Source organism: Ziziphus jujuba, chromosome 10 (genome assembly GCF_031755915.1).
Source record: "Ziziphus jujuba cultivar Dongzao chromosome 10, ASM3175591v1".
NCBI lineage: Eukaryota > Viridiplantae > Streptophyta > Magnoliopsida > Rosales > Rhamnaceae > Ziziphus > Ziziphus jujuba.
Genome location: NC_083388.1, coordinates 13,992,682 through 14,017,344, shown reverse-complemented (window position 1 = coordinate 14,017,344; position 24,663 = coordinate 13,992,682). Strand labels below are relative to the sequence as shown.

The 24,663-nt window shown below is 31.7% G+C and overlaps 1 long non-coding RNA gene across 1 annotated transcript; it reads left to right on the top strand.

Annotated features, from left to right (window-relative positions):
* The first annotated feature begins 286 nt into the window (after positions 1–286).
* Positions 287–2,188, top strand: LOC132799560 (uncharacterized). The gene is made up of 2 exons (XR_009634310.1): positions 287–596; positions 1,987–2,188. It is a non-coding gene; the product is annotated as an uncharacterized LOC132799560 (long non-coding RNA).
* Positions 2,189–24,663: the final 22,475 nt, after the last annotated feature.

The window sequence follows — 24,663 nt, the reverse complement described above, 5'->3', positions numbered from 1 at the left end:
CTGATGTCTGAAGTTTGAAGTCTGAGGTCTGATGTCCGATGTATGGGTGTCCGATATAAAATGTCCGATGTAAAATGTCCGATGTATCAGCCTCCACCACTTGGATGCTTAAAACAGGTCTTTTATCTTCAGGTATGGACAAACCCTTTTGAGAATGAATTACTTCCTAGATAAAGACAGCAAGGTTGTCCTTAAACCTCTTAGCTTGAGCCTTAGTGATCAGTCCGGTCTTCATCTGTATCAGATCAGTACCCCGACGAGTTATCGGTTGTGCAAGCTCGGGTAGATTTGCATCACTTATGGTATCGTTGTATTGCCATGTATAAATACTAAAACAATGAGGGAAGAACCTCTACTCTCTCTTTTCTTGCATTATCTACTTTTATCTTCCTTCATTATTTTCTCTCTGTAGTTATATTTGTTTCGCTTCAAAGTATGCAGGAGTAAAAATTGTTGATTACAACATTTCTAGTTCATGGTTCTCTATATTCATGCATTCACTCTTTGATCTGATGGCCATCTTGTTTTATGCAGAACCAACTAAAAGTCTTCATGAGATTGCAAAGGTTTAACTGGTTGATGTATTTTCAATGAAGGTAATGATTATTTTACCTTGTTACATTGTATTTAATTTGTTAGACATAAAATTTCCCTAATATATTAGATGAACATATAATTATTGGACTGAATTTTATCTTCTTACAAACGATTATTTTTACAGTTAAACCATAAAAATGTTAAAACTCTCTACTTGATTATGTGCCTTCGTTTGTATATGAGTGGTGCAAGTCTTCTTTGGTAATATGGTTTCCCAAATTGGTTTACTGCATGAATAGTTATTAAAACAAATCAATTTTTTTTTTATTTTTTGTAATTTTTTAGTTGCCAAATTGATCTGCTACATGGATGCTAGACGGTTTATCTACTGAATTATGTTTAGGGCATAGATTATCATTACAATTATAATATTTTACTATGATTTGTTTTAATTTTTATGGATGTTATCTTCTTGGTTGTGTTGTGATTTTTGACTATGTTTTAATGGACTTATCATGCCCTTTCCAATTTTGGGGATTGTAAGGGTCTTTTTGATGAGAATAGATTGTAAGTGTCATTTTAGCTATTCCTTTGAAATATGAAATGCATAATAAAATAAGGAAAATTTTGTCAAATAAGAGGGTATATATAGTTTACTTTTCTTTTATTTTATGAAATATATTTACAAGAAAATTTGTACACTATTTTCTTGGTTCATAGTATTTTACTTAGTCTAATAGGGTCTTTCCAAGTTCTTCTTTTGGATATACAATACTTCTGCCTCTCTTTTTTTGAAAGAATGTTTTGTTTTAAGATAGTGAATATGAGTTTACACCCTCACTTTTAAAGTCCTCAACATGCTGAACAATTTCATATATTTCTATACATGTGATGTAAATTTTTTTCTGCTTTATATATATATATATATATAATTTTCTATACAAAAGGGTATTCATTTAAGGTGTATGGTTTAGGATTGATGATGTAGAGAACAGCTTTTGATCATTAAATGATAGTCATATCCGGACTTTCCAGCGAAACCAAAATCCTGGCCATATGCTTGAGAACCAAGGTTAGGCAGTTAGTAAACTAATTGGAGATTTTGTGTATATTAATGTTTTATATTATTAATATTTATTATGAAAATTTTAAAGCTTTGACTATTGGAAGTTTGGCCACCTTTATTTATGTAGAAAAAGACCTCTGTTGAGAACTTTTTTGCTATGTTGAGATAATGGGCATTATATTTTCATACCATCTATTTTTTGGCTTCTGTTCAACCAAATAGGATATTTGTGGACATGTTGCTACTCCCTTGTAATTAATAACTCTTTATATATAACTTTAGGAGTCTGGCATATATTCAAATGTTATATGATTAACTAATTTTAGGGATTAACTTATGCTTTGGTTTGATTGCCACTTGATCATTTTATTATCACTTGTCAGGTTTTTAAAGACCAAGATCAAGCTAGCCTCCAACTAGACCATTGCCTACCACCCCCCACCATCACTAAAGTTAGCTACACTTATATATTTTATTGTTTATGTTTGTACACATTTTTTTATTTTGGTCAAAATGTTTTGAATGTTTATGTACACATTTGAATCTTTTTTTATTATGCAATGAAAATTATTTATGTAATGACAATTATAGTTTTTTTTAAAAAATATTTATTTAAAATTTTGGTGTTATAAAAATGTACTAATTTGCTTTATATACTATTTAGAATATTTGATTTAGAAAATTTTATAAATTGTAAATAACTAAAATAATTGGCTTTTAGAGACCAAATTTTGCTTGTTGAGGGTTTGTGCAAATTAGTTGCTAAATATTTAATGTTTCATCACCAAACATTGGTTGTTGAATATAGGGCCAGTTCTTGGTGATTGAAATTATTTTCAAACACGTGCGGACCACAAGTGACCAATGTTTTGGTAAATGTAAGTGATTTTTAGTGACCATAAAATTTGGTTTCAAAAAGTTATTTTCCTATGACCATTTTAATGGTTGCTAATAACTTTGGTTGGTTATATGACTTTAGACTACCAAATATTAATCTAAATCATGGTTTTTTGGATTTTTTAGTAACTATTTTAGTGACTAAAGAATGGTCACTAAAAAGGTAAAACATTTAGCAACCAACATTAATTGGTCACGAAAGAGAATTTGTTACAACATTTAGGCAACCGTGCAGTGACCATTATTTTTTGGTATCTAAAAACCAATAGTGACCAAAATACGATGTTATGCAACCAAATTAATGGTTGCTAAATGGCTTTTTTTTAGTAGTGAGTTTTAGGCGATGCATTGTTTTAACAAAGAGTCGTTAAATGGAGAAAAAGACACCGCATTTTTTAACAATTGCGTCTCCTTTTCTTTTCTTTTTTTTTTCCTTTCAATTTTTTTATTTACACTTGTACAAACCCATAAAAAAATAAAATCAGATAGGGCTATGCCAAGAATTGAACCCAGAACCTTTTACACTCTCAAGGAATCACCACACCATCAAACCAAATGACTTGAATGTAATAATACAACAAGAACTAGTTAATATAGTTTTAGGCGATGCATTGTTTTAACAAAGAGTCGCCAAATAGACTAAAAGGCAACGTATTTTCCAACAAATGCGTTGTCTTTTCACCCAACCAATTTTTACTTCTTTTTTTTAATTTGAAAGTTGTTTTTACTAATTTTTTTAATTTTGAAAATATACTTTTTTTTTTCTAATTTGTAAATGAGCAATCAAAAAAACTAATTAAAGATAAAAAAAATAAAATAAAACATGGAATAGGTGACACGTTTTAATGGAATTGCATTGCTTGTTCCTTCAATTTTTTTTATTTTTTCTTAAAAAAAAGCAATTTAATAGACTTTCAATTTTTAAAAACAAGTTATCATTGAACACAAACAAATGAAAGTTAAGCTCATTTAACATATTTATGTAGATAAATTGGTTAGTAAATGCTTGTTGAATAAAATGTCTATATTTGGTACCCTGTCTCAAATTAGGTTTTAAGATATTATGCGTCTTGTTTATACACATATTTGTGAATAATTGAGAAGAGCATTGAAAAAACTATTTTTTTTTTTTGGTCAATGGAATTTATGCTCATTGGATTGCAACATGAATATATTTGTAGATGAACAACTAAAAAATTATTTAAAGATTATAAAGAAAGTATAAAAAATGAAATAGGCAACATTTTTTGACCTTAATGCATCGCTTGATCCCACAATTCAAGAACAGGCAACCCTTCTTGCAGGAAATGCGTCGCCTGTTCTCTCAATTAAAAAAAACAAAAATTATAAAAGACATACAAATTTTATAAAGAATAAAGGTGTACTTGAAAAACAGAAAAATAAACAGCAATCTTCGATATTTTACTTCGCATTTTTAAGAAATATTTTCAGTGTTTATTTGTAGATGAAAAATAAAAAATTAATCAAGGAAAAAAAATGAAATTGAGAGCAAAGGCGATGTTTTTGATTGAAAAAACATTTTAATACTTGCAACTTTTAAAAGCAAATAAACTGTACTTCAAAAGAAAATTAATAACTATTAAAAAAAGAAAAAGTAAAAAGTATCTAGTGACTTTTTTTGCTTTTTATACATCGCTTGTTCCATCAAACTTAAAACGGGCAATGTTGTTTGTTGTAAATGTGTCGCTTATTCTCTTTTTTTAAAAAAAAAAAATCAAATTTACAAGATTTTAAAACAAATAAACTGTACTTGGAAAACAAAATAATTAAACTCCTACTTTGGTAATTTCATTTCACATATATTAGAAATATTTTTAGTATAAATTTTTAGATGAAGAATAAAAAACTAATTAAAAAAAATAATGACATTGATGAAACAAGTGACGCTTTAAGATGTAAATGCATCACCTGTTCTCTTAATTTAAAAAAAAAAAATTTCAAAAGGGTCACCTTTTTGCCATTTTCTGAAAATTTTTGACGCATTTTAAAATTTTTACGTGCACCTTTGAATCCTTTTTCTTTTTTAAAACTATATCAAGTACACTACCTAATAGATATTAGATTTGGAAGCAATCTAAAAGAGACTTGAAAAGTGAGATAATTCAGGTTTCATTTTTCATTTGCCTATGTTGCCATCGTGAAGCTGGGTTTCTCTATGTCGCCCTCGTGATTAGCCGGATTTCTTCTTTCTTCATCTCCATTATGTAGGTGAGTTTCTTCTTCTTCTTTTTTTTTTTTTTGGTGGTTGGCGGAGACATGTGGTGGGTTCGTTTTTTTTTTTTTTTTTTTTTTTCATTTTAACTGTAGGTTAGGTTCGTTGGGTTTTCTTAATTTTGCTTTTGTAATATTTTGTTTATGTTATTGCTTGACATTATTTTGCTAAGTTCAACAAGTATTTTATTTTGAAGATCAACATGATTCGAGATGGTCTGTTGTTTTAACTTCACCACAACATCGTATTTTTGTTGAAGAAGATGTTCTTGGAGATACTACGATGGCTCATAATCTATTTGTCATATAGTTGCTAAGTGTCGATGAAAATGACAATGAGGATGAATGTGAGAGTGGCTATGTTTGTAATGACTATGAGGGGATATGGGTAAACAATATCTTCTAAATAAATTGGTACACATATTTATTAACTTATGTTTTAAGTAATATTTATGAAATTTATTATTATTCATTTAATTATTTTTTTGATCCGCTTCATTATGTGTTTTCAACTTTTAATTAGGAGAAATGTGCCTTGTCAGATCTTAAGAACAATGGTAATTTTAATCTTTAAATTTTCATTTACTAAATTACAAATTTAATATTGATTAATATTTATTTATTTTGCATGTGTTAATAACTTTTTTAATTTTTCCATATGCAGTATGAGAGTGTAATATTGTCACCAAGAGGACGCCAACTTCCATTTCAATGAGTATCTATTCATGGAAGTTTAATTAATATTGAAGTTGCTTTTGCACATACAATAGTTTACAAATTATGTAAAAATATATCAATGAGATAATATTTAATTTATTTGATAATTATTTTGTTATGAAAAAATATTTATTTTAAATTTTTGTATTCTAATTATTTTAGATGAAGCTAGTTTTAGTTTTTTTGTATTTTAATTATTTTTATATTTTTACTATTTTAATCAATTTTCACAAAATTAAAAAAAAAGCAAATTAAAAAAGAAAAGGGCAACACATTAAAACATAATAATGTCGCCTAACATATTTAGTGACCTTTAATTGGCTATTTTGAGCGATGCATTTATTTAGCGACGCTTTAAAAAACAATCGTTAATAGATTTTTTAGCGACTGTTTCATACAACGTCGTTAAATAATGCATCGCCAAAAGCCTCGATGGATAATCTAATGCATTTGATAAATGCATTGCTAAAAACCTTGATGCATCGCTAAATAGGCGACTCTATTAATGCGTCGCATGTAGTCTCCTTTCATTGGCCATTTTTAGCGATGCATATATTTAGCGACGCTTTATGAAACAGTTACCAATAGATTTTTTAGCGACTGTTTCGTACAACGGTGCTAAATATTGCGTCGCTATAAGTGGATTGGTAAATGCATCACTAAAAGTCATGATGCGTTGCTTAAAACTGAAAAATAGACGACTCTATTATCGCATCACGTGTTGTCTTATGGATTTAGCGATAGAACGTTAGGTGACTCCATGTAATATGTCAGTCTTTAGTTTGTGCAATACATTAATTGCGTCATTTATCAATACAATTCTAGTAGTGATTTATGGATGGTTATATGCATAGGAAAATGTTACGGTTTTACGCATAATGTTGCTAGTTATGTAGAGGTCATTGTAACTTTTCCGCTTCCTTACCTAGTTATGGGAAAATGTTATCACTTTATGGGAGGATTGCGATGTTTATGGAAGAATTTATTAATTTACAAATGGTTATCAAGTATAGAGAAAATGTTTTTATAGATAATGTTATTAGTCCTGCAGAGAAAATTATAATTTTTCAATTGACTTACACAGTTAAGGGAAAATATTATCATTTTGTAAAAGGATTATTACATTTACAGAGGATCTTATTAATTTAAAAATGATTATCCAATATAGGAAAAATGTTATGACCTTATGGATATTGTTACCAGCCTTCTGAAGAATATTATCACTATTTGGCTGAATTACAAATTGAAGAGAAATTGTTAGAATTTTATGGTAAGACTACCACATTTAAGGTAAATGTTATTAAATTATGGATGGTTATCTAGTATTATCAAGCACATATTCATAAATATAAACAAAACTCAAACATAATACAAAGAGAATATAATACCCTGATTTGAGAAAATGCTCTGAATTTAAATTTTTGACTAAGTTTGACTAGGATTGATCGGGATTGACCAAATGGGCCCAAAGTTGAGTTTTTGCGGCTAGAAGAATCCCATTTGACCTAGACACCATGGTGAAGTATGAATCATTCCAAGGCAGTACACCAAAATCGATGCTGAGATTAGAAAGTTATGGTCATAACAAGGTATAATCCAGACTAATCGGGAGAGCTTGAGGTTGACGTTTTATTTATATGGGTTTTGATTTTTGTATCATGTGATAGTCTCATTGTTACGAGTTTGTAGACTAGAGCAACACTTAAATTGGGCCTATGATTGAAAATATATGGATTTATAAAATTTAATTTATTTTTCTATAACTTTATTTATCAGATAGTTTTATTAAAAGCATGAGAAAGGATTTTGAAAAATATCCCAACATGTCACTAACCCATAGGTTCCATGTGGCACTTTTCTTTCTTTTTCTTTTTCTTTTCCTTCTCGCTTTTTCTCTCTCTTTCCCCCAATTGGTAGAGTCTCTCTCTTTCTTCTACCTCTCTTGGCTTTGGCTGATTTGGTTGCTGTTTTGGCCATTACAACTTACATGTAGGGAAGCCCACCTCACGGTGATGCCAATGGCCAAATTTCATGGCCAACTGCCATTAGATGCACTCAGATCAGGCCAGTGAAGCTGTCAGTGCTGGTTTTCCATTTTTCGGTGATTTTGCAATTTTCCGATGGACTTATCCTGATCTTGTACCCTATCCCCTATTTTGGACCCCATGATTCCAACTATAGCCTTCATTTTTCAAAACTAAAAGATGGCTAGTTCCCCTATCAGTTTGTACATTGATATGAGGATTGGCCGAAACTTTCTAACCATTTTTGCGATCATCGATGGCTAGTTTGGGGTGTTTAAGGTAAATACCTTTAATCCTTGTCTTACAAAGTTTCATTTGGTAAATAATTTACTAATTATGGTTGAGTATTTAAAATTTCACCATTTTGAGCTAGTTTTGAAATTATTGTAAAAATTGACCGATGTTAGAGGTTTTCCAAAGTAATTCTTAGTGTATTTAGTCGGGAACGGTTCAACAAAAATTAAATACTGTTTAATTTCATGAAATTGAGTATAAGTAGAGGAACCCAAATTTTACGACAGTAGGCCATGGGGCTTTGTTGCATAGTTGGACAGCTGGTAACTAATTTTTGGACCTTAATTATGTATTGGTAGTCCTGATTGTTAATATTATGATTTTATGAAAGCAGAAGAATGCTTTCGATGTATTTTAGGCATCTGGGATGAGGCTTGTGGCTGAACCTATAGTGGAGCAAGGATAAGTAGTGTTAGTACGATGAGTGATATATATCTTTTAAGTTCTATCTTTGAGTTATAAAATATTTGTAATAAATATTTGATTAATTGTGGTGTTTATACAAAGAAAAAGTGTAAATGCACTCTTATGAATTTTTGTAAATATATCTGTTGTGTTTAATTTGGATTATTTTATGGAGTATAGAGTTGGCATGTTATTTATACTTTCAATATTCATATTAGCAAATATATTTTACAAAATAGTGTAAATTGAAAATGGATATTTTTTATTTAATTAGTCTTATTTGTTAGTTTAATTTTAAATGTTAGAATGCAATTTTTTTTAGGTCAATTTAAAAGTGGTTGAGTTTTCTTAAAGCAAATTAAGTAGAATTGAATATCTAATTGTTATTATTATATGACTTGTAATATCTAATGTGGCCCTTCTCCGCCATGCTATGAATATATGTGTGTGTGTGTACAATTGTGGATTTGCAATTGTTTATATTTATCTATTTGAGTTACTTATAGAATTAAAAAAGATATTAATTTATATGGCTTCTCTCTAAATACTTCCATGCATTAATTTTAAACTATAACCTGATACGAACCTACGTCGACTTGCTCTAAATCCGCATTATATTAGCTTAGATCTCAATTAAGTTCAGGTTCTAATGATTACCTTAACCCCTAATCAACTGTGAATAGAAACCTTGGTATATAGCGAAGACGCCACAATAGATGATGGATATCCTATTGATAAGTCAAACTAAAACACTTGAATGCTATTCAATGTTTTAAGTGTTCAAATAGAGCAAAGAGAATTGTTCTCACAAATAATTTTTGAATAATATTCTAAGCTGCCTTGTCATTGAAAAATAATCCTTTAAATAGGTTAAGAGTACAAAACAAAAACCTTAGAATAGTAGGTAAAATTTGGCCAACATGTATTGGAATTAGGAAAGTGGCCAAATTTTCTAACCTTTCCTAAACTAAATTGGTTTAATTAAAGCCCTAATTTTGGAAAAAAAGAATTATTTAATTTACAATCAAAACATTAAAATTATAACTTTCCTAAAGTAATTTTTTCCAGAAAATAAATAAATAAAAACCAAAATAAAAACTATTTCCTAAACTAAAGTCAAATGTTCAAATTAGGAAATTACTTGACTAGTTTGCTAACTAAGTTATCTTTGATCAATCACCAGTTAGTTTAGGGTCTAATTTAAAAGTGGTTGAGTTTCCAACATGGTGTGGGCATCTTCTTAATAGTTCCTTGAAGCGATCCCATGCATTGTTGGGGTGAGAAGGTTATGACCAAGAGCAAGCTAGCTTGAAGTGTTAGCAACAAGCAAGCTTTTGGTGATGCTCTTGAGAATGGTTGTGTGTGAGTTGTGTTTTTAGGTTTTGGTTATGGTGTTTTCTGGTTTTTAGGGTTCCTAAAGTGTTCTAAGGTGTTGAAGAAGAGATAAGAAGAAGAGGAACACGTTGGCTTTTGAAAAAATGAGGCTTAGATCAAAAGCCATTTCATTCATTTTGCAATATAAGCTTGAAATTACAACTAGTTCACACATGCCAAGCATGTGAGCTTACAAAATGAGTAAAGTATTTGAAATTTAAAAAGTAAAATGGTCAACACCTAACTTTTCATACACAAAAGAGTCAAAAACCAGCTGCAACATGTCTATTCCAAATATAGTAAAAAGTGGCACATGGTTTTGAACTAAGTTCCTATTGTTTAACTAGTTTGGGTAAACAACCAAACTAGCTTCACCTACTTAGTTCCCCTTTGTATCTGCTTATGAAACTTGGTTTGAAACATCCTTGGTCATCAATAAATATTGTTCCAAGAGCTAGGAAAGTTCTGGAACCGGATCATGGGCCAAACAGCTCCAAAGCTGACCCATACTCTGCATACTGGGCCCATCAGATACAGCAATCTGTTTGGCATATAAAATGGACTTTCCCATGTCATTTGGACCTGAAATTTGAACCATGGTCTTCTATATATGTCTGTAGACATCCCTCAAAATTTCAGCCCAAACCTCCATTTGCAACCTGAGATATAAGATACATAGTGGAACTATGTTGCTGGAAATTATGTATCCAGCACCATAGGCATTTCAAGCATAACATTCCTACTCTTTTGTGCATAATTTTGCCTATACTTTTGCATACATAACTTAGGCACAAAACATTATCAAAATATACCTTGAATAAATTAAAAACATACAAAAAAATATAAACTCATAAATGGAAAGGATTTGAAACCAAGGTGTGCATGCTAGCCGGTGACATGCACCATCAAGTGGCAAAATTGCCACACTTCAACACTCCTCCTTGGAAATTTTGTATGAGACATTGAGAAGTCCTCTCAATATCTCAAATCTCTTCTTTCCCAATGGCTTGGTGAAGATATCCGCCAAGTTCTCCTCGGAAGTCACATACTCCAACTTCACTTCACCACTTGCTTCAAATTCCCTTAAGGAATGATACTTGACCGGTATGTGCCTGGTCCTCCCATGTTGGACTAGATTTTGTGCAATTGCTATTGCTGAAGTATTGTCACACAATATTACCGTGGCTTCCTCTTGCTTCAAGCTCAAGTCCTCCAATAATTTTCTAAGCCAAACACCTTGATTAGCACAACTTGAGCAAGCAATATACTCGGCTTCCGCGGTGCTTTGTGCAACGGTTTGTTGCTTCTTGGAATTCCATGAGAAAGGACCATTTCCAAGAGTGTAAATGTAGCCCGATGTGCTCTTGCTATCATCCAAAGAACCAGCCCAATCACTATCACTATAACCAAGCAAAGCTTCATTCATGCCATCCTTGTACCATATACCAAAATCACTAGTACCTTTCAAATACCTTAGGATTCTTTTTGCACAACTAAGATGATTTTGTGATGGACTATGCATAAATCTTGACAAAACAGCCACACTAAACATGATATCCGGCCTAGTAGAGCATACATATAAAAGGCTACCAATTAAACTTCTATAGATGGAAGGATTTACCTTTGGAGAATCATCATCCTTCACCAACTTGGTGCCTTCATTCATAGGTGTGGCAACGCTATTACAATCTTCCATGTCAAACTTCTTGAGCAGCTCCTTCACATAGCTTTCTTGAGATATGAAGATGCCCTTGGATGATTGGACAACTTCAATTCCAAGAAAGTATTTCATCTCTCCAAGGCTAGACATCTCAAAGTTCAATTCTAGCTCACTTTTGAAATTGCTCACTTCTTTCTCATTACCACCGGTCACTAGGAGGTCATCAACATAAAGAGAAACCAACACCATGCAACCATGAGTCCTAATATACAATGTAGGCTCATTAGGACTCCTCCTAAATCCATGCTTTATCAAAAAACCATCTATCTTGGCATACCATGCCCTAGGAGCTTGTTTAAGGCCATACAAGGCCTTGTGTAGCTTGTATACCTTCTCTTCACTTCCTTTCTTCACAAAACCTTCGGGTTGCACAACATAGACCTCCTCCTTCAATATTCCATTCAAGAAGGCTGAATTCACATCAAGGTGATATACTTTCCAAGACTTTTGTGCCGAAATTGCAAGAAGAAGTCTTATGGTTTCCATCCTTGCAACCGGTGCAAAAGTCTCTCCATAATCCACACCGGCTTGTTGTGCATATCCTTTGACAACAAGCCTTGCCTTGTGCTTATTTATGGACCCATCCAGATTGTACTTGGTCCTAAAGATCCACTTCACCCCAATAGCATTCTTTCCCTTCGGTTTTGTTACTAAGCTCCAAGTGTCATTCTTGTTTATCACATCGATTTCATCTTGCATGGCTTGTCTCCACTCTTTTCTTGCCATAGCCTCATGGACATTGATTGGATCACTCAATGCCACATTACACCTTTCATAAATCTGATTAAGAGGTCTTGTGCCTCTCACACCATCACCAATCTCCAAATCAGCCCCTATGGAGATTTCTAGCTCATTCTCATTATATTCATCATCATGGGCAGCACCTTCATCATTTCCTTGTTCCTCATCGTTATCATGAGCATCAAGTCGATTGTCTTCATCCATACTAGCCAACTCCTCCTTACTGCAAACCCATTTAGCTTCCTCATCAACTTTCACATCTCTACTTATCACAAGTTTCTTGGTTTCCAAGTTATACACTCTATATCCCTTGGTCACATCACTATAGCCAACCAAAATACCAACTTGTGACCTTTCATCAAGCTTTCCTCTCTTCTCTTGTGGTACTAGGATGTAACAAATGCTTCCAAATACCCTTAGATGATCAAGAGAAGGCTTATATCCAAACCAAAGCTCAAATGGGGTTTTACTCCTCAAAGACTTGGAGTAAAGCCTATTTTGGATGTAGATGGATGTGTTAACTCCTTCGCCCCAAAACTTCTTTGGCAAGCCACTTTCAAACAACAAACATCTAGCCATCTCCATGATGGTACGGTTTTTCCTTTCACATACACCATTTTGTTGTGGTGTGTATGGTGTAGTGAATTGATGAACTATACCATGATCCTTACAAAGTTGTTTGAAAGCCTCACTTGTGTATTCCCCACCATTGTACGTCCTTAACACCTTTATAGTGCAACCGGATTGATTTTGCACTAACTTCATAAATTCTACAAACTTCTCCAAAGCTTGTGATTTTCTTTCAAGGAAATACACCCAACACATTCTTGAGTAATCATCAATGAAAGTTATGAAATACTTGCTGCCATTTAAGGATGGAACACTCATAGGACCACAAATATCCGAATGTATAAGTCCTAACTTCTCCTTTGATCTCCAAGAACAAGATTGAAATGCTAGCCTAGTATGCTTTCCTTTTTGACACACTTCACACACATGTTCTTGCTTCTCCACCAATGGCATGTCTCTAACAAGTTCATGTGTGCCTACCAATGACTTAAAGCTAGCATGGCCTAGTCTTTTATGCCAAAGTTGAGAGATGTTCTCAACTTTGGTGTTTAATGCAACCGATGCACCATTTTCATCCATATTCAACCTAAAATTCTTGTTCTTCATTCCAACACACATTAATTCATTTCCATGTGGATCAACTATAGTGCATGTCATGTTTGAGAAGTGTAATGCATATTTGTTCTCAAGCATTTGACCTACACTAAGTAAGTTCTCACATAAAGAAGGTACATAGAGAACATCATGGATAGTTTTGATACCTTGGGTGGTGTGTATCACCACATCTCCTTTGCCTTTCACTTCCATCAAGGCTCCATTTCCAATTTTGACTTTGTTGTGGCTGCTCCTATCCAAGTTTTTGAACCACTCATGCTTGTGAGACATATGGTGTGTTGCTCCACTATCAATGATCCATCCTTCATCATTCTTGATGCTACTAAAACAAGTAGCAACAAACAACTCTTCGGATTCACTATCACTTGCATTATCTTTAGCAACATTTGCTTGTTGCTTATCTTTCTTGGTTGCCTTGCATACTCTCTCCACATGACCCTTTTGTTGGCATTTATGGCAAAATGCATCCGGCCTCCACCAACACCTTCTCGGATGATGACATTTCTTCTTGCAATGGTGACAAGGTTCATAGGACTTCCTCTCGGGTTTGCTAGTTTCACCTTTCTCCTTTATGACCTTAAGCTTGTTCTTCTTTTGATTTTGTGTCTTTTGATGTTGTTTAGACACAAATGCAGCCTCCATTGATTCTTCATGTCTAATCCTCCTCCTTTGCTCCGTAGCTTGCAAGGCATTCACCAACTCGGTCAAGGAAATTTCATTTAGGTTCCTTGACTCCTCCAATGAAGATATCTTAGCTTCAAACCTCTCGGGCAAGGAGACCAACACCTTCTCCACAATCCTTTGGTCACTTAATCTTTCACCTAGCACCCTAATTTGATTCACCACATTAAGAAGCCTTGTGGTGAACTCCTTAACCGTTTCTTTGTCTTTCATCTTGATAGTCTCAAACTCCCTCCTTAGGTTAAGGATTTGCATTTGCCTTGTCCTTGCACTCCCTTGGAACTCATCTTGAAGTTTGTCCCAAGCTTCTTTGGCACTCTCACATGCCATTATCCTTGTGAAAATGGTATCACTAATACAAGAATGAATGGCGGTGAGAGCCTTGAAACCTTTAGCCAATTCCTCCTCATGGTGCTTGATTTGGTTGACCGTTGCCCCTTGTCTCAAAGGCTCGGGTTCTTGGGGATTTATGGTGACCTCCCAAAGACCATAAGCCTTCAAGTAGGCTTGCATCTTGATACTCCAAATGTTGTAGTTCTCCCCATTGAAGATAGGAGGAGAAGGAGTTGAAAAACTTGAAGAAGCCATGTGAATGTTGCTTTCTAGTATGAAGGAATATGAAAATATATTTGTGCTTTCAAGTATCTTTTCACTCTCAAGGAATGAACCAGCCCAAAAAGCTCACAAATCTCACAAAAATGTGCCTTGCTCTGATACCACTTTGTTGGGGTGAGAAGGTTATGACCAAGAGCAAGCTAGCTTGAAGTGTTAGCAACAAGCAAGCTTTTGGTGATGCTCTTGAGAATGGTTGTGTGTGAGTTGTGTTTTTAGGTTTTGGTTATGGTGTTTTCTGGTTTTTAGGGTTCCTAAAGTGTTCTAAGGTGTTGAAGAAGAGATAAGAAGAAGAGGAACACGTTGGCTTTTGAAAAAATGAGGCTTAGATCAAAAGCCATTTCATTCATTTTGCAATATAAGCTTGAAATTACAACTAGTTCACACATGCCAAGCATGTGAGCTTACAAAATGAGTAAAGTATTTGAAATTTAAAAAGTAAAATGGTCAACACCTAAATTTTCATACACAAAAGAGTCAAAAACCAGCTGCAACATGTCTATTCCAAATATAGTAAAAAGTGGCACATGGTTTTGAACTAAGTTCCTATTGTTTAACTAGTTTGGGTAAACAACCAAACTAGCTTCACCTATAGTTCCCCTTTGTATCTGCTTATGAAACTTGGTTTGAAGCATCCTTGGTCATCAATAAATATTGTTCCAAGAGCTAGGAAAGTTCTGGAACCGGATCATGGGCCAAACAGCTCCAAAGCTGACCCATACTCTGCATACTGGGCCCATCAGATACAGCAATCTGTTTGGAATAGAAAATGGACTTTCCCGTGTCATTTGGACCTGAAATTTGAACCATAGTCGTCTATATATGTCTGTAGACATCCCTCAAAATGTCAGCCCAAAACTCCATTTGCAACCTGAGATATAAGATAAATAGTGGAACTATGTTGCTAGAAATTATGAATCCAGCACCATAGGCATTTCAAGCATAACATTCCTACTCTTTTGTGCATAATTTTGCCTATACTTTTGCATACATAACTTAGGCACAAAACATTATCAAAATATACCTTGAATAAATTAAAAACATACAAAAAAATATAAACTCATAAAAGGAAAGGATTTGATACCAAGGTGTGCATGCTAGCCGGTGACATGCACCATCAAGTGGCAAAATTGCCACACTTCAACATGCATCATACAAAGTCTCTTGGTCCCATTGACAAAAAAATTATTTATATCACTTTACAATTTCACGATCTTTGATGGAGGAAAAAATTTGTCTAGGAATTTTGCCTCCATAGCATCCCATGTAGTGATAGTACCTGCAGGTAAAGAATTTAACCACACTTTTGCCTTGTCTTTAAGAGACTAAGGAAAAAGTCTTAGTCAAAAAGCATCATCAGAAACACCATTTTGTTTAGACATAACACACAATTGAAGAAAACTAGAAATATGCATGTTAGGATCTTCATAAGGCAAACCACAAAATTGAACATTATTAAGCAAAGAAGTAGTAGATGCTTCAATTTTAAAATTGTTTGCTTCAATGGGTGGTCTCCTTAGGCAAGACAAATAACCAACTTTCTCTTGAGTGGCATACTCGCAAATGGACAAATCATCTTCTCTTTGGTTGGCCATTGCACCTTCTTGAGTTCCTTGGTATACGTACCCAAGTACCCTTTATGGCTTGTTTTCTAGGTACTGGTTTATTTTCCAAGTCAACTTCCTCTTTGAACTCTTGATCACTACTATGACTCATACACAGCACCTAATTCCTAAAAAGAGAGTAAGGAAAATAAATTAGAAAGGAAATTAGAAAATTAAACAAGAAAATAAAAATTGGAATTCTAATGTTGCTAACTAATCTAACAATTAAAATCAATTAGCAATAAAGAAAAAAAAAAAAACAAACACTAACTAAAAGATAACTAAAAATAACTCTAGGAAATAATGAACCAAACAAGAAGAAAAGAATGCAAAATTAAACCCTTTTGTGTAGGTATGCTATTAAAGTAAACAATTATGCCAAACTAAAATTTCAACTAAAACTAAGCTAAACCTAATCTTATTCAACCAAACAAATAAAATAACAATAATAATCATAAAATCCCTAAGTATGCTAAACTTGTAACCTAGACACTAATAAATTAAAAACACAATTTTGGTTTCAAGTACCACAAAATAAGTATTAAAATTCAAAGCAAGTTGGCCAAACAAGTAAAGAATTAAAACCCTAGCACGCAACACTAAAACCAAAATTAAGAAATAAATATAAAAAATTGAAAATAAGAAAATAATGTTCAAAATACACCTAATCTGAATTAATATTAATGCCTTAAGTGCACAAATCGTTTTCAAGTAATAAAGTAGAAAAATAAGGTCGTACCCAAGGGATTAAGAATTAAGTACTAAAGATAATTAGGTTTTGGTAATATTTGAACTAACAATTAAGATGACAATTGAAAACTAAATAAACTAAATTAAACAAAAGCAATCAATTAAAATTAAATCAATTTCAAATAAGAGAGAGAATTGAATAATTATGAATACTAGGGCATTTTATTTCACCACTAACTATTCCAATTTAATTACTTAAATATGTGAATTTAATTAACTAGTAATTTTTGTTAACCACACTTAATCACAAATTAATTAAAAGTAGTTTCCACTCACAATTGATAATATTCACATGACATAATTTATTCCTTCCAGCCTATAAAATAAATCATGCAAATTCATTAAGCATAGATTAACCAAATAATATGGCATGAGACATAATTATTTTCCAGTCAATTATGCATTAATGTAAATCACTAGCAATCCATAATATTATCCTTTTTCCAAGCTCAAATATCATTAAAATCATTCATTCCTTCCAGGCTATGAAAGCATTAAGCATACCAATGATTTATTAACAAAACATATTACTAATTAAATAGAACTCAACATATATTAAAATAATTAAACTTTCATAGTTAGGGCTACATCATAGCCCTAGCTATGAAATGAGTTCATGACAAAAATAATTTCAACATCCATAACTATAAAGAGAAAAAACAATAATGTTCACAATTAAAGATAAAGAAATGAGAATAAAAACTATTGAAGAAATCCTCCTCCAAAAGCTCTCCAAGTCGTAGTCTTCTTCTCCAAGTAAGCCCACGTCTCTATGCCTCCTCCAAGCTCTCCAATTGACCTCCCAAAACTCTAAACCTTTAAAATCCTATAACCCTTAAAAGAACTTAAGAAACTTCTAAAATTTGGTTTGTTTCTATTAAAGCCTCCTAAAAGCTCTTAATTAACTCTCTAAACTTGTATATATTCCTTCAATGTGGGGGGGGAGGGGGGGCTATATATATAGAACCTTAAGAACCTTTTTCTCTCTTTATTTTTAATGTGGAAGTTTTGGAAGGTACCTTTTTTAGGCCATCAAGAGGGTTGGATGAACTTCATGTGTAAAAAGGAAACTTGATATTACTTGCTCTCTACTACTTTCCTTTTCTCTAACTCCTAAAAAATTAGTTAATTAGTCTAATTTACCCTTAATGAAGCATGTGAAATGACATATGTCTCATTAATGATAATTTAACCAATTATTGCCAGTTGTCTTTATCTTGGTGCTCAAATTGCCTTCATTCCCTCTTTTGATCAATGGTGGAAATTTAATTAGAATATTCCTTTTTATAATTTCCAAACTTTAAATGACAATAACTCTTTGCTCGCACCTTGAAATTAAAAAATAATGGGATATTTGAGATTGTTAGATTGGGATGATTCATATGACATCCACTTCCACCATGAAATTCCCGACAAAATCTTTATGGAATGTTTAAAGAAGCTTTTCAATGCTTGGTCTATTTGAGCTCTATTCTTGCTTTCCACCATAATTCGACCCAAGGAATCCGTTTTTAATGGTTGATTTCTTGAAATTCTTTCTCCTTCACCTAGATTAAGAAAAATACATAATTGAGTATCTTTCCATAACAAATTAACACAAACTAACAAATATTAAGCTGGAAATATGGCATAAAATCATCAATATTTTAGGCCTAACATAAAGTCATCAAGATTGTTACTCAAAGACTTTCCTTCTTACATATTAAAACCATAAAAGTGTTACTTCAATGAATGAGATTCAGGACCATCTTAACTATGTACCTTTCTTCCAACTTCCTCCGGACATCCACCACTGTCGTTTCCCTTGAAACTTCTCTCCAGACCTTGTCTCCTAAACCAATAATATTAAACTATAAGCCTCTTTCAATAACTCCCTCTTCGTTTTTGGTTCCATTGTCTTCAGTAGCTCATTCTCACTATCTAAAGGCCCATCCAATCCGTGAACTAACACTACCTTCATCTTCATTTTCCAAAGGCCAAAATTGTTTGAACCAATGAATTTCTCCACTTCAAACTTGTTAGCCCAAAATTTGTTGTTCTACCAAGGAATAACAAATTCTAACAACAAAAAACCAATGCAATAACAATATAAAATCCCAATACCAGACCCTAGGTCTAATCCCAAAACCTATGCTATGATACCAATTTGTTAAAAAATTATGTATATTATGTGTAGTTTGAATAACCAATTTCACCAAGCAAATTAAACAACAAGGAAATTTGCAAGCAATATAAGGACCAAGCCACAATAATAAACTATCTAAAGAGAAGACACAAGCAAAAAAATATAAAAGAGAGAGCTAGAAATAAGTACACCAAATATAATGTGGTTTGATCGAGTAGATGTAGACATCCATGGGGTAAGCAAGGAAAGGTATCTTTCATTAATCTTGAAGAAATACAAGCTCGAAGTCTCTAATATTGTCATCGAAGAGAACTCTCTATATCTCTCACTAAAAAGGAGTTTCTCTTACATAATTAAGCCTTAGCTCAAGTTCCCAAAAAGATATACCAATAAAGAGGGGCAAGCTTGTCATTTCAACATCCAAAACACATCTCGTCTTCAGGATGCTACATGACCGATGCTGTGTCACCCAAGTTTCTTTCTCAAAACTAAAGAAAATAACATAAAGTAATGTAGCAAGGTTGTAGCTCCATGAAAGCAAGGTCATGCTTTGGGGCCGGTGCCATGGTGCCCCAAACACAGGGTCATTATGCAATTGATGCTGTCCATCTTTTACCAAGTCTCTCCAAAACTTCTTTGTTGCCTCCTTCAATTCTACCAATCCAAGACATCATTTCACATCAGACCAACACAATCAAGTTCAAGCACATGAATCTAAAGTCATATTCAACAAAAATAATATAATATTGAAATGAAAAAAGCAAATTTAGCTCTTTACATTTGCATAGCCAAACCAACTCTTTACATTGAAAAGTTGAGGTAAAGAGTTCATTGGAGTTCTTTTTGAAGTTTGGCTCTCTAAAATAAAGAGTATAGGAGATTTAAAGAATCCTTTGGGGATGATTTTAGAATGTAGTTTATAGCCAATGTGGAACTTTAATATTGGTGGTATCCTAGGATTGGATTAATCTCCAAATACAAGTGGCTTTTTATGGAGAGCATCATTTGTTATTTAACTCGAAAAACATGGTTTCCCATTTTTTTTCCTTTTCATTTTCTTTATTTTGGTCTAATTCTTATATCTATCTTTTATTAAGCATGAAAATTAATATTCAATATGAAAAGGATAAAATATATATATATATATATCTACCAATCAACCTATAAAGCTAGATCTAAATTTTTAATATTTAAGATTGTTTTCATGTTGAATAAAATATTAATAAAAATATTAGAGTAAAGATGAAATACAAATGAAAAACATCAGAGAGAAATCATGTTTTTTTAGATTAGATAACAAGTAAACCTCTCCATAAACATTTGATGCTCTTCGTAAGAAGTCCCTTATATCAAAACTTTATATAAGTATGTTTATATATCTATGATTTAATTCTAAATTCTTATAAGCAAGAATATTATATATATTATTTGGAAGGATAAAATTACCACTGAAGTTATGCATCCTTTATTATTTGAGATCTTTGTTCGAATTAATTTCTTTCCCTTTTTCGGATATAGGTCGTGCCTCATCGAGCCATATTGGAAAATAACATTTCGGTAATCAACAGTGCTGCATGTACTAAGAAGTTGACCAAATAATTTATCAAACAATGTGGCAAATATGGCATGCCATTATCTCATTGGTTGACAAATACATATAACATAGATATAGATGAGAGAATCTTTTAAAAGGGACAAGTGTAACTATATACCCAAACCAAGAAGATAATACCACATGATCTGATAAATTATTTTGTGGATTTTTTGGTACCCATAGTATTATTATTCTGTAATATTGCATTTGTCTTTTCTTTTCTTTTTTTTTCTTTTTTTTCCTTTTTTGGTTGCATTGCAATAACAGCCTTTGAACTTATGACAAATGTGCATTGCCAGCTTTTCTAAACTTAGAAAATAAGGAAAAAATAAACAGTTATTCATGTGTTGGAATAAAATAGTAAATGAAAACAATGACAAGTGCATATTTTGGAAACCTGATAAAACGTTTGATGAGGCAAAAAAATGAATTGAACGTTTTAATCAGAATTTTTATTAGTTTGGCCTAGGTTGTTATATACTTTATTAAATTAACTAAACTCATTAATCAATTATATATATATATATATATATTCAGATATAACACATATAAAACGCTATAGGTGGTTTATAATTTAGCCAAATATTTGGTAAGTTTGGCTCTATTGGTAAGCAATTCACTTTTATAATTGGAAAGTAATGGATTCTAAACATCAGAGTGGAGAAAAAATTATTATTATATAAAAAAAATATGTTAAGCCTTGAATCTTTGTTATTCAAAACAAGTTGACAAAGTGTCCCTATCAGGTTTATGTGAATTATCATATCCTATATATTTGGGCAAAGAATGATTCTATGTTTCTATTATATGTGAACGAAATCATGAGTGTTTCACGGCATTTATTACATAAATATTTTTCGTCAAGAATTTAAACATTTATTATGATTGGTTGATGTTTGTTCGAGAATGAATCAATCGGATATTGCTTAATATATTATTCTGTTTATAAATTAATAGTATAAGTGAAGGTCTGATACACGATAAAACCATGGGAATTCAAAAATCATTTTATCAAAGACAGGAATGGTATTATTTCGTGTATTTATATATGTAGAGCATGGTTCAAATAAGGTTCTTAATTAATATAAGACGTGAGGTTTTCTTTTTTCAACTTTTGAATCATATCCATATTAGATATTTAAAATTATATTTATTAATTATCGGATTTGACATGATTTACTTTTTCTAAATAAAATTTTGATATATCAGTAAATCCATATTTAATCAATTTTTAAATTTTTAAATCTTAACTCTTAATATGATTAAATGGTAATTAAATGTGGATTTTCGTTTAATAAAATAAGATAGATTTTTATTTGAAACTGAATATATATATATATATATATTAAACATATCTAGAGGAAGTCTTTTTTTTTTTCTTTTTTTTTCTTTGGTGACTCATGCCACAAGGAAGTCAAGCTAGCACAAAGCATCTCAGCTATTTGCCCTAAATTTAATTCAAACGAGACCGATCCTGAAATTTGAAGTGCCCTATTCAAAATTCAAAAGAGTACCCTTTTTTCATTTATATATATATATATATACATAAGCCTCTTCCACTTATTTAGATTCACAAATATTAAACAAATAATATAACAATCATTGAATATAAAACAATTACTTAACAAAAATATAGCATTTCAATTTTTTTTTTCCATATATCGTAAAAGAAAAAAGTACGAGTAAAGCACTTAATTTTCTATGATGCATTTTAATTTTTTATGCCAAAAAATAAACAAATAACAAGAACTCAAAATGAAATAAAACAAATACAAAAGCAAAAGAAAAGACGAAAAACATATAATATAATTTATGATAGAACAGATACAAAAAAGCAAATTGACAAAAACTTTATAATTGTGTTGTTTATGGAAAAAAATGGCAGCACGTTGATCAAATAGATATCAAGAAAATGAATATTTTTTCTTTTTGTGTTTTTATTAATAAGATAAAAGTTTTCAAAGAGCTATTAAGTTTGGTTTTAGGTTAGTCAAATCATAGAAAAATATTAAAAAAAGACTGAAAATAAAGACAACAATCATTATAATTTGTTTGTCCTTGAAAACATTTTATCCGATAAAGGTCATAGAGAATTGAGAATTCCAAATTTTTTTAAATTCTAGAAATGGAAATGGCATTCCTCAAAATGCAGCATTTCACAATGGAAAGACAAGTTTTGGATAAAAGCAAAAGAGATATTGATGAGAATCTGTCCATATCCATTCAACCGATAACCCGCTGGGGTGCAAATCCTATACAATTGAAGATTGAGCCAATCACTAGAGCTCAAGCCAAGAGATTTAAGGATAACCTATCTGGTATTATACAAGGAGTTATCAATTCTCAAAAGAGCTTGTCAATACCTAAAGATTCAAAGCCTGTATTAAGCATCCAAGTGGTAAAAGACGATATGAACCCGGATAGCTGTTTTAGTGCATTTTGGGACTCCGAGCAACAAGGAATGGGTTCAACACTTCATGAACTTAATTTATATCACCAAGAGGGTATGGAAACAAGCCAAGGCAGAAGCAAAAGCATCCAAGAAGGCCATTTGCGCATGGAAGTCTGTTTTTGGCCGAAATTGCACGTTTTGCCATTGTCTTTACTGTATTTTGCTGATCAATCATTTTCTCTTTGTTCCAAACAAAGGCAATATATGGGAATCAATATTAATCATATTTGGTATCCTACATGGCATATGGGAGCTGATTTGGGACTTAAATTATTCATTGATTTGTCAAAGACAACTTAATAAACTAGTAAACTAATTTCCTAATTTGCTTTTATTTAATTATTTTTCTGGACAAATTAACTAAGGAAAGTTATTATTTTTATAATTTTAATTGTAAATTAATTAATTTCTAATTCAAAATAAGGAATTAATTAATCCACATAGGTTTAGGAAAGCTTGCAAACTTCGGCCACACTTGTTGTTTCCTTATTGTTGGCCGAATTCAACCTTTGTTTTCAGGGTTTATTGTTTTATGACTTTAGTCTATTTAAAGGCTTATTTTTTAATGAGAATACAGCTTATGTATTATTCAGAAAATTATTTATGAAAAAGAATTATCGTTGTTATCTTTGAACACCTAAAATACCATTAGAGAGTGAGTGTTTTAATTTAACTTATCAATAGGACATCCATCATCTATTGTGGTGTCTTCATCATATACCAAGGTTTGTAGTCACAGGTTGATTAAGGGTTGAGATGACCATAGAAACTTGAACTTAATTTTTTGATTAGGGCTAAGATAATACGGGTTTAGGAGCAAGTCGACCTAGTTTTGTATCATTTAGTATCATATTCGAATTTAGTTTGTATCATTTAGTATCAGAGCCGAATTTTGTTTGGGCTTGATCTATCTTATTCACTTTATTTTGTTTTGTGTGAATCTGCAATTTTAGCATTAGGCTAAGGTTGCTTCTATATCATACATGTTCTGCATATTAAAAAAATGAAAAATTTATTCCTAGTCAAATAAGGTTTTCTTGTTTTACCGTATTTTTGTTTCTTAGTTTGTTGGTTGTTCATCATCTTTGTTCTTGTTAATTTGGTTATTTGTTGATTTTTTTTCTTTGCTATTTTAATCTTATTTTATTGCATTCATATATCAAAAAAAAAAAAGAAAAAAAAAAGTGTATTAGCGCCAACAAATTACAAATTTCACAAAATTTGTAAATTTGTATTTTGGTGGTCACGGGTTTGATTCTTGTTGGATTGAAGTTTGTGGTTTGAGTTGATTTTGATACTGCTGGAAGTTGTGTTGCAATACTTTATTTGTGATTAAAAAAAAAAAAAAAAAAAGAAGCCAAAAAGCTGAAGATTAAAAATAATAATAATAATAATAATTTTAAAAGGCCGGTTTTGGTTGAAGTTTGGAGTTTGAATTTGTTTGCTGGAAAATTGTTGGCATTGCTGAATTATTGTCTATTTATTCAATATTTGGTTGCTGAAAAATTGAATTTTGAGTGCTAAAATTATTTGGTCTAAAATTGCTAAAGGATTTGACGCAAAGATTTAAATTACAAGAACAACAATCAACAACTATTCCCTATTTTGTTCGAATTGATTCTTGTTCATTGTTTGAATTTTTTTTCTATATTT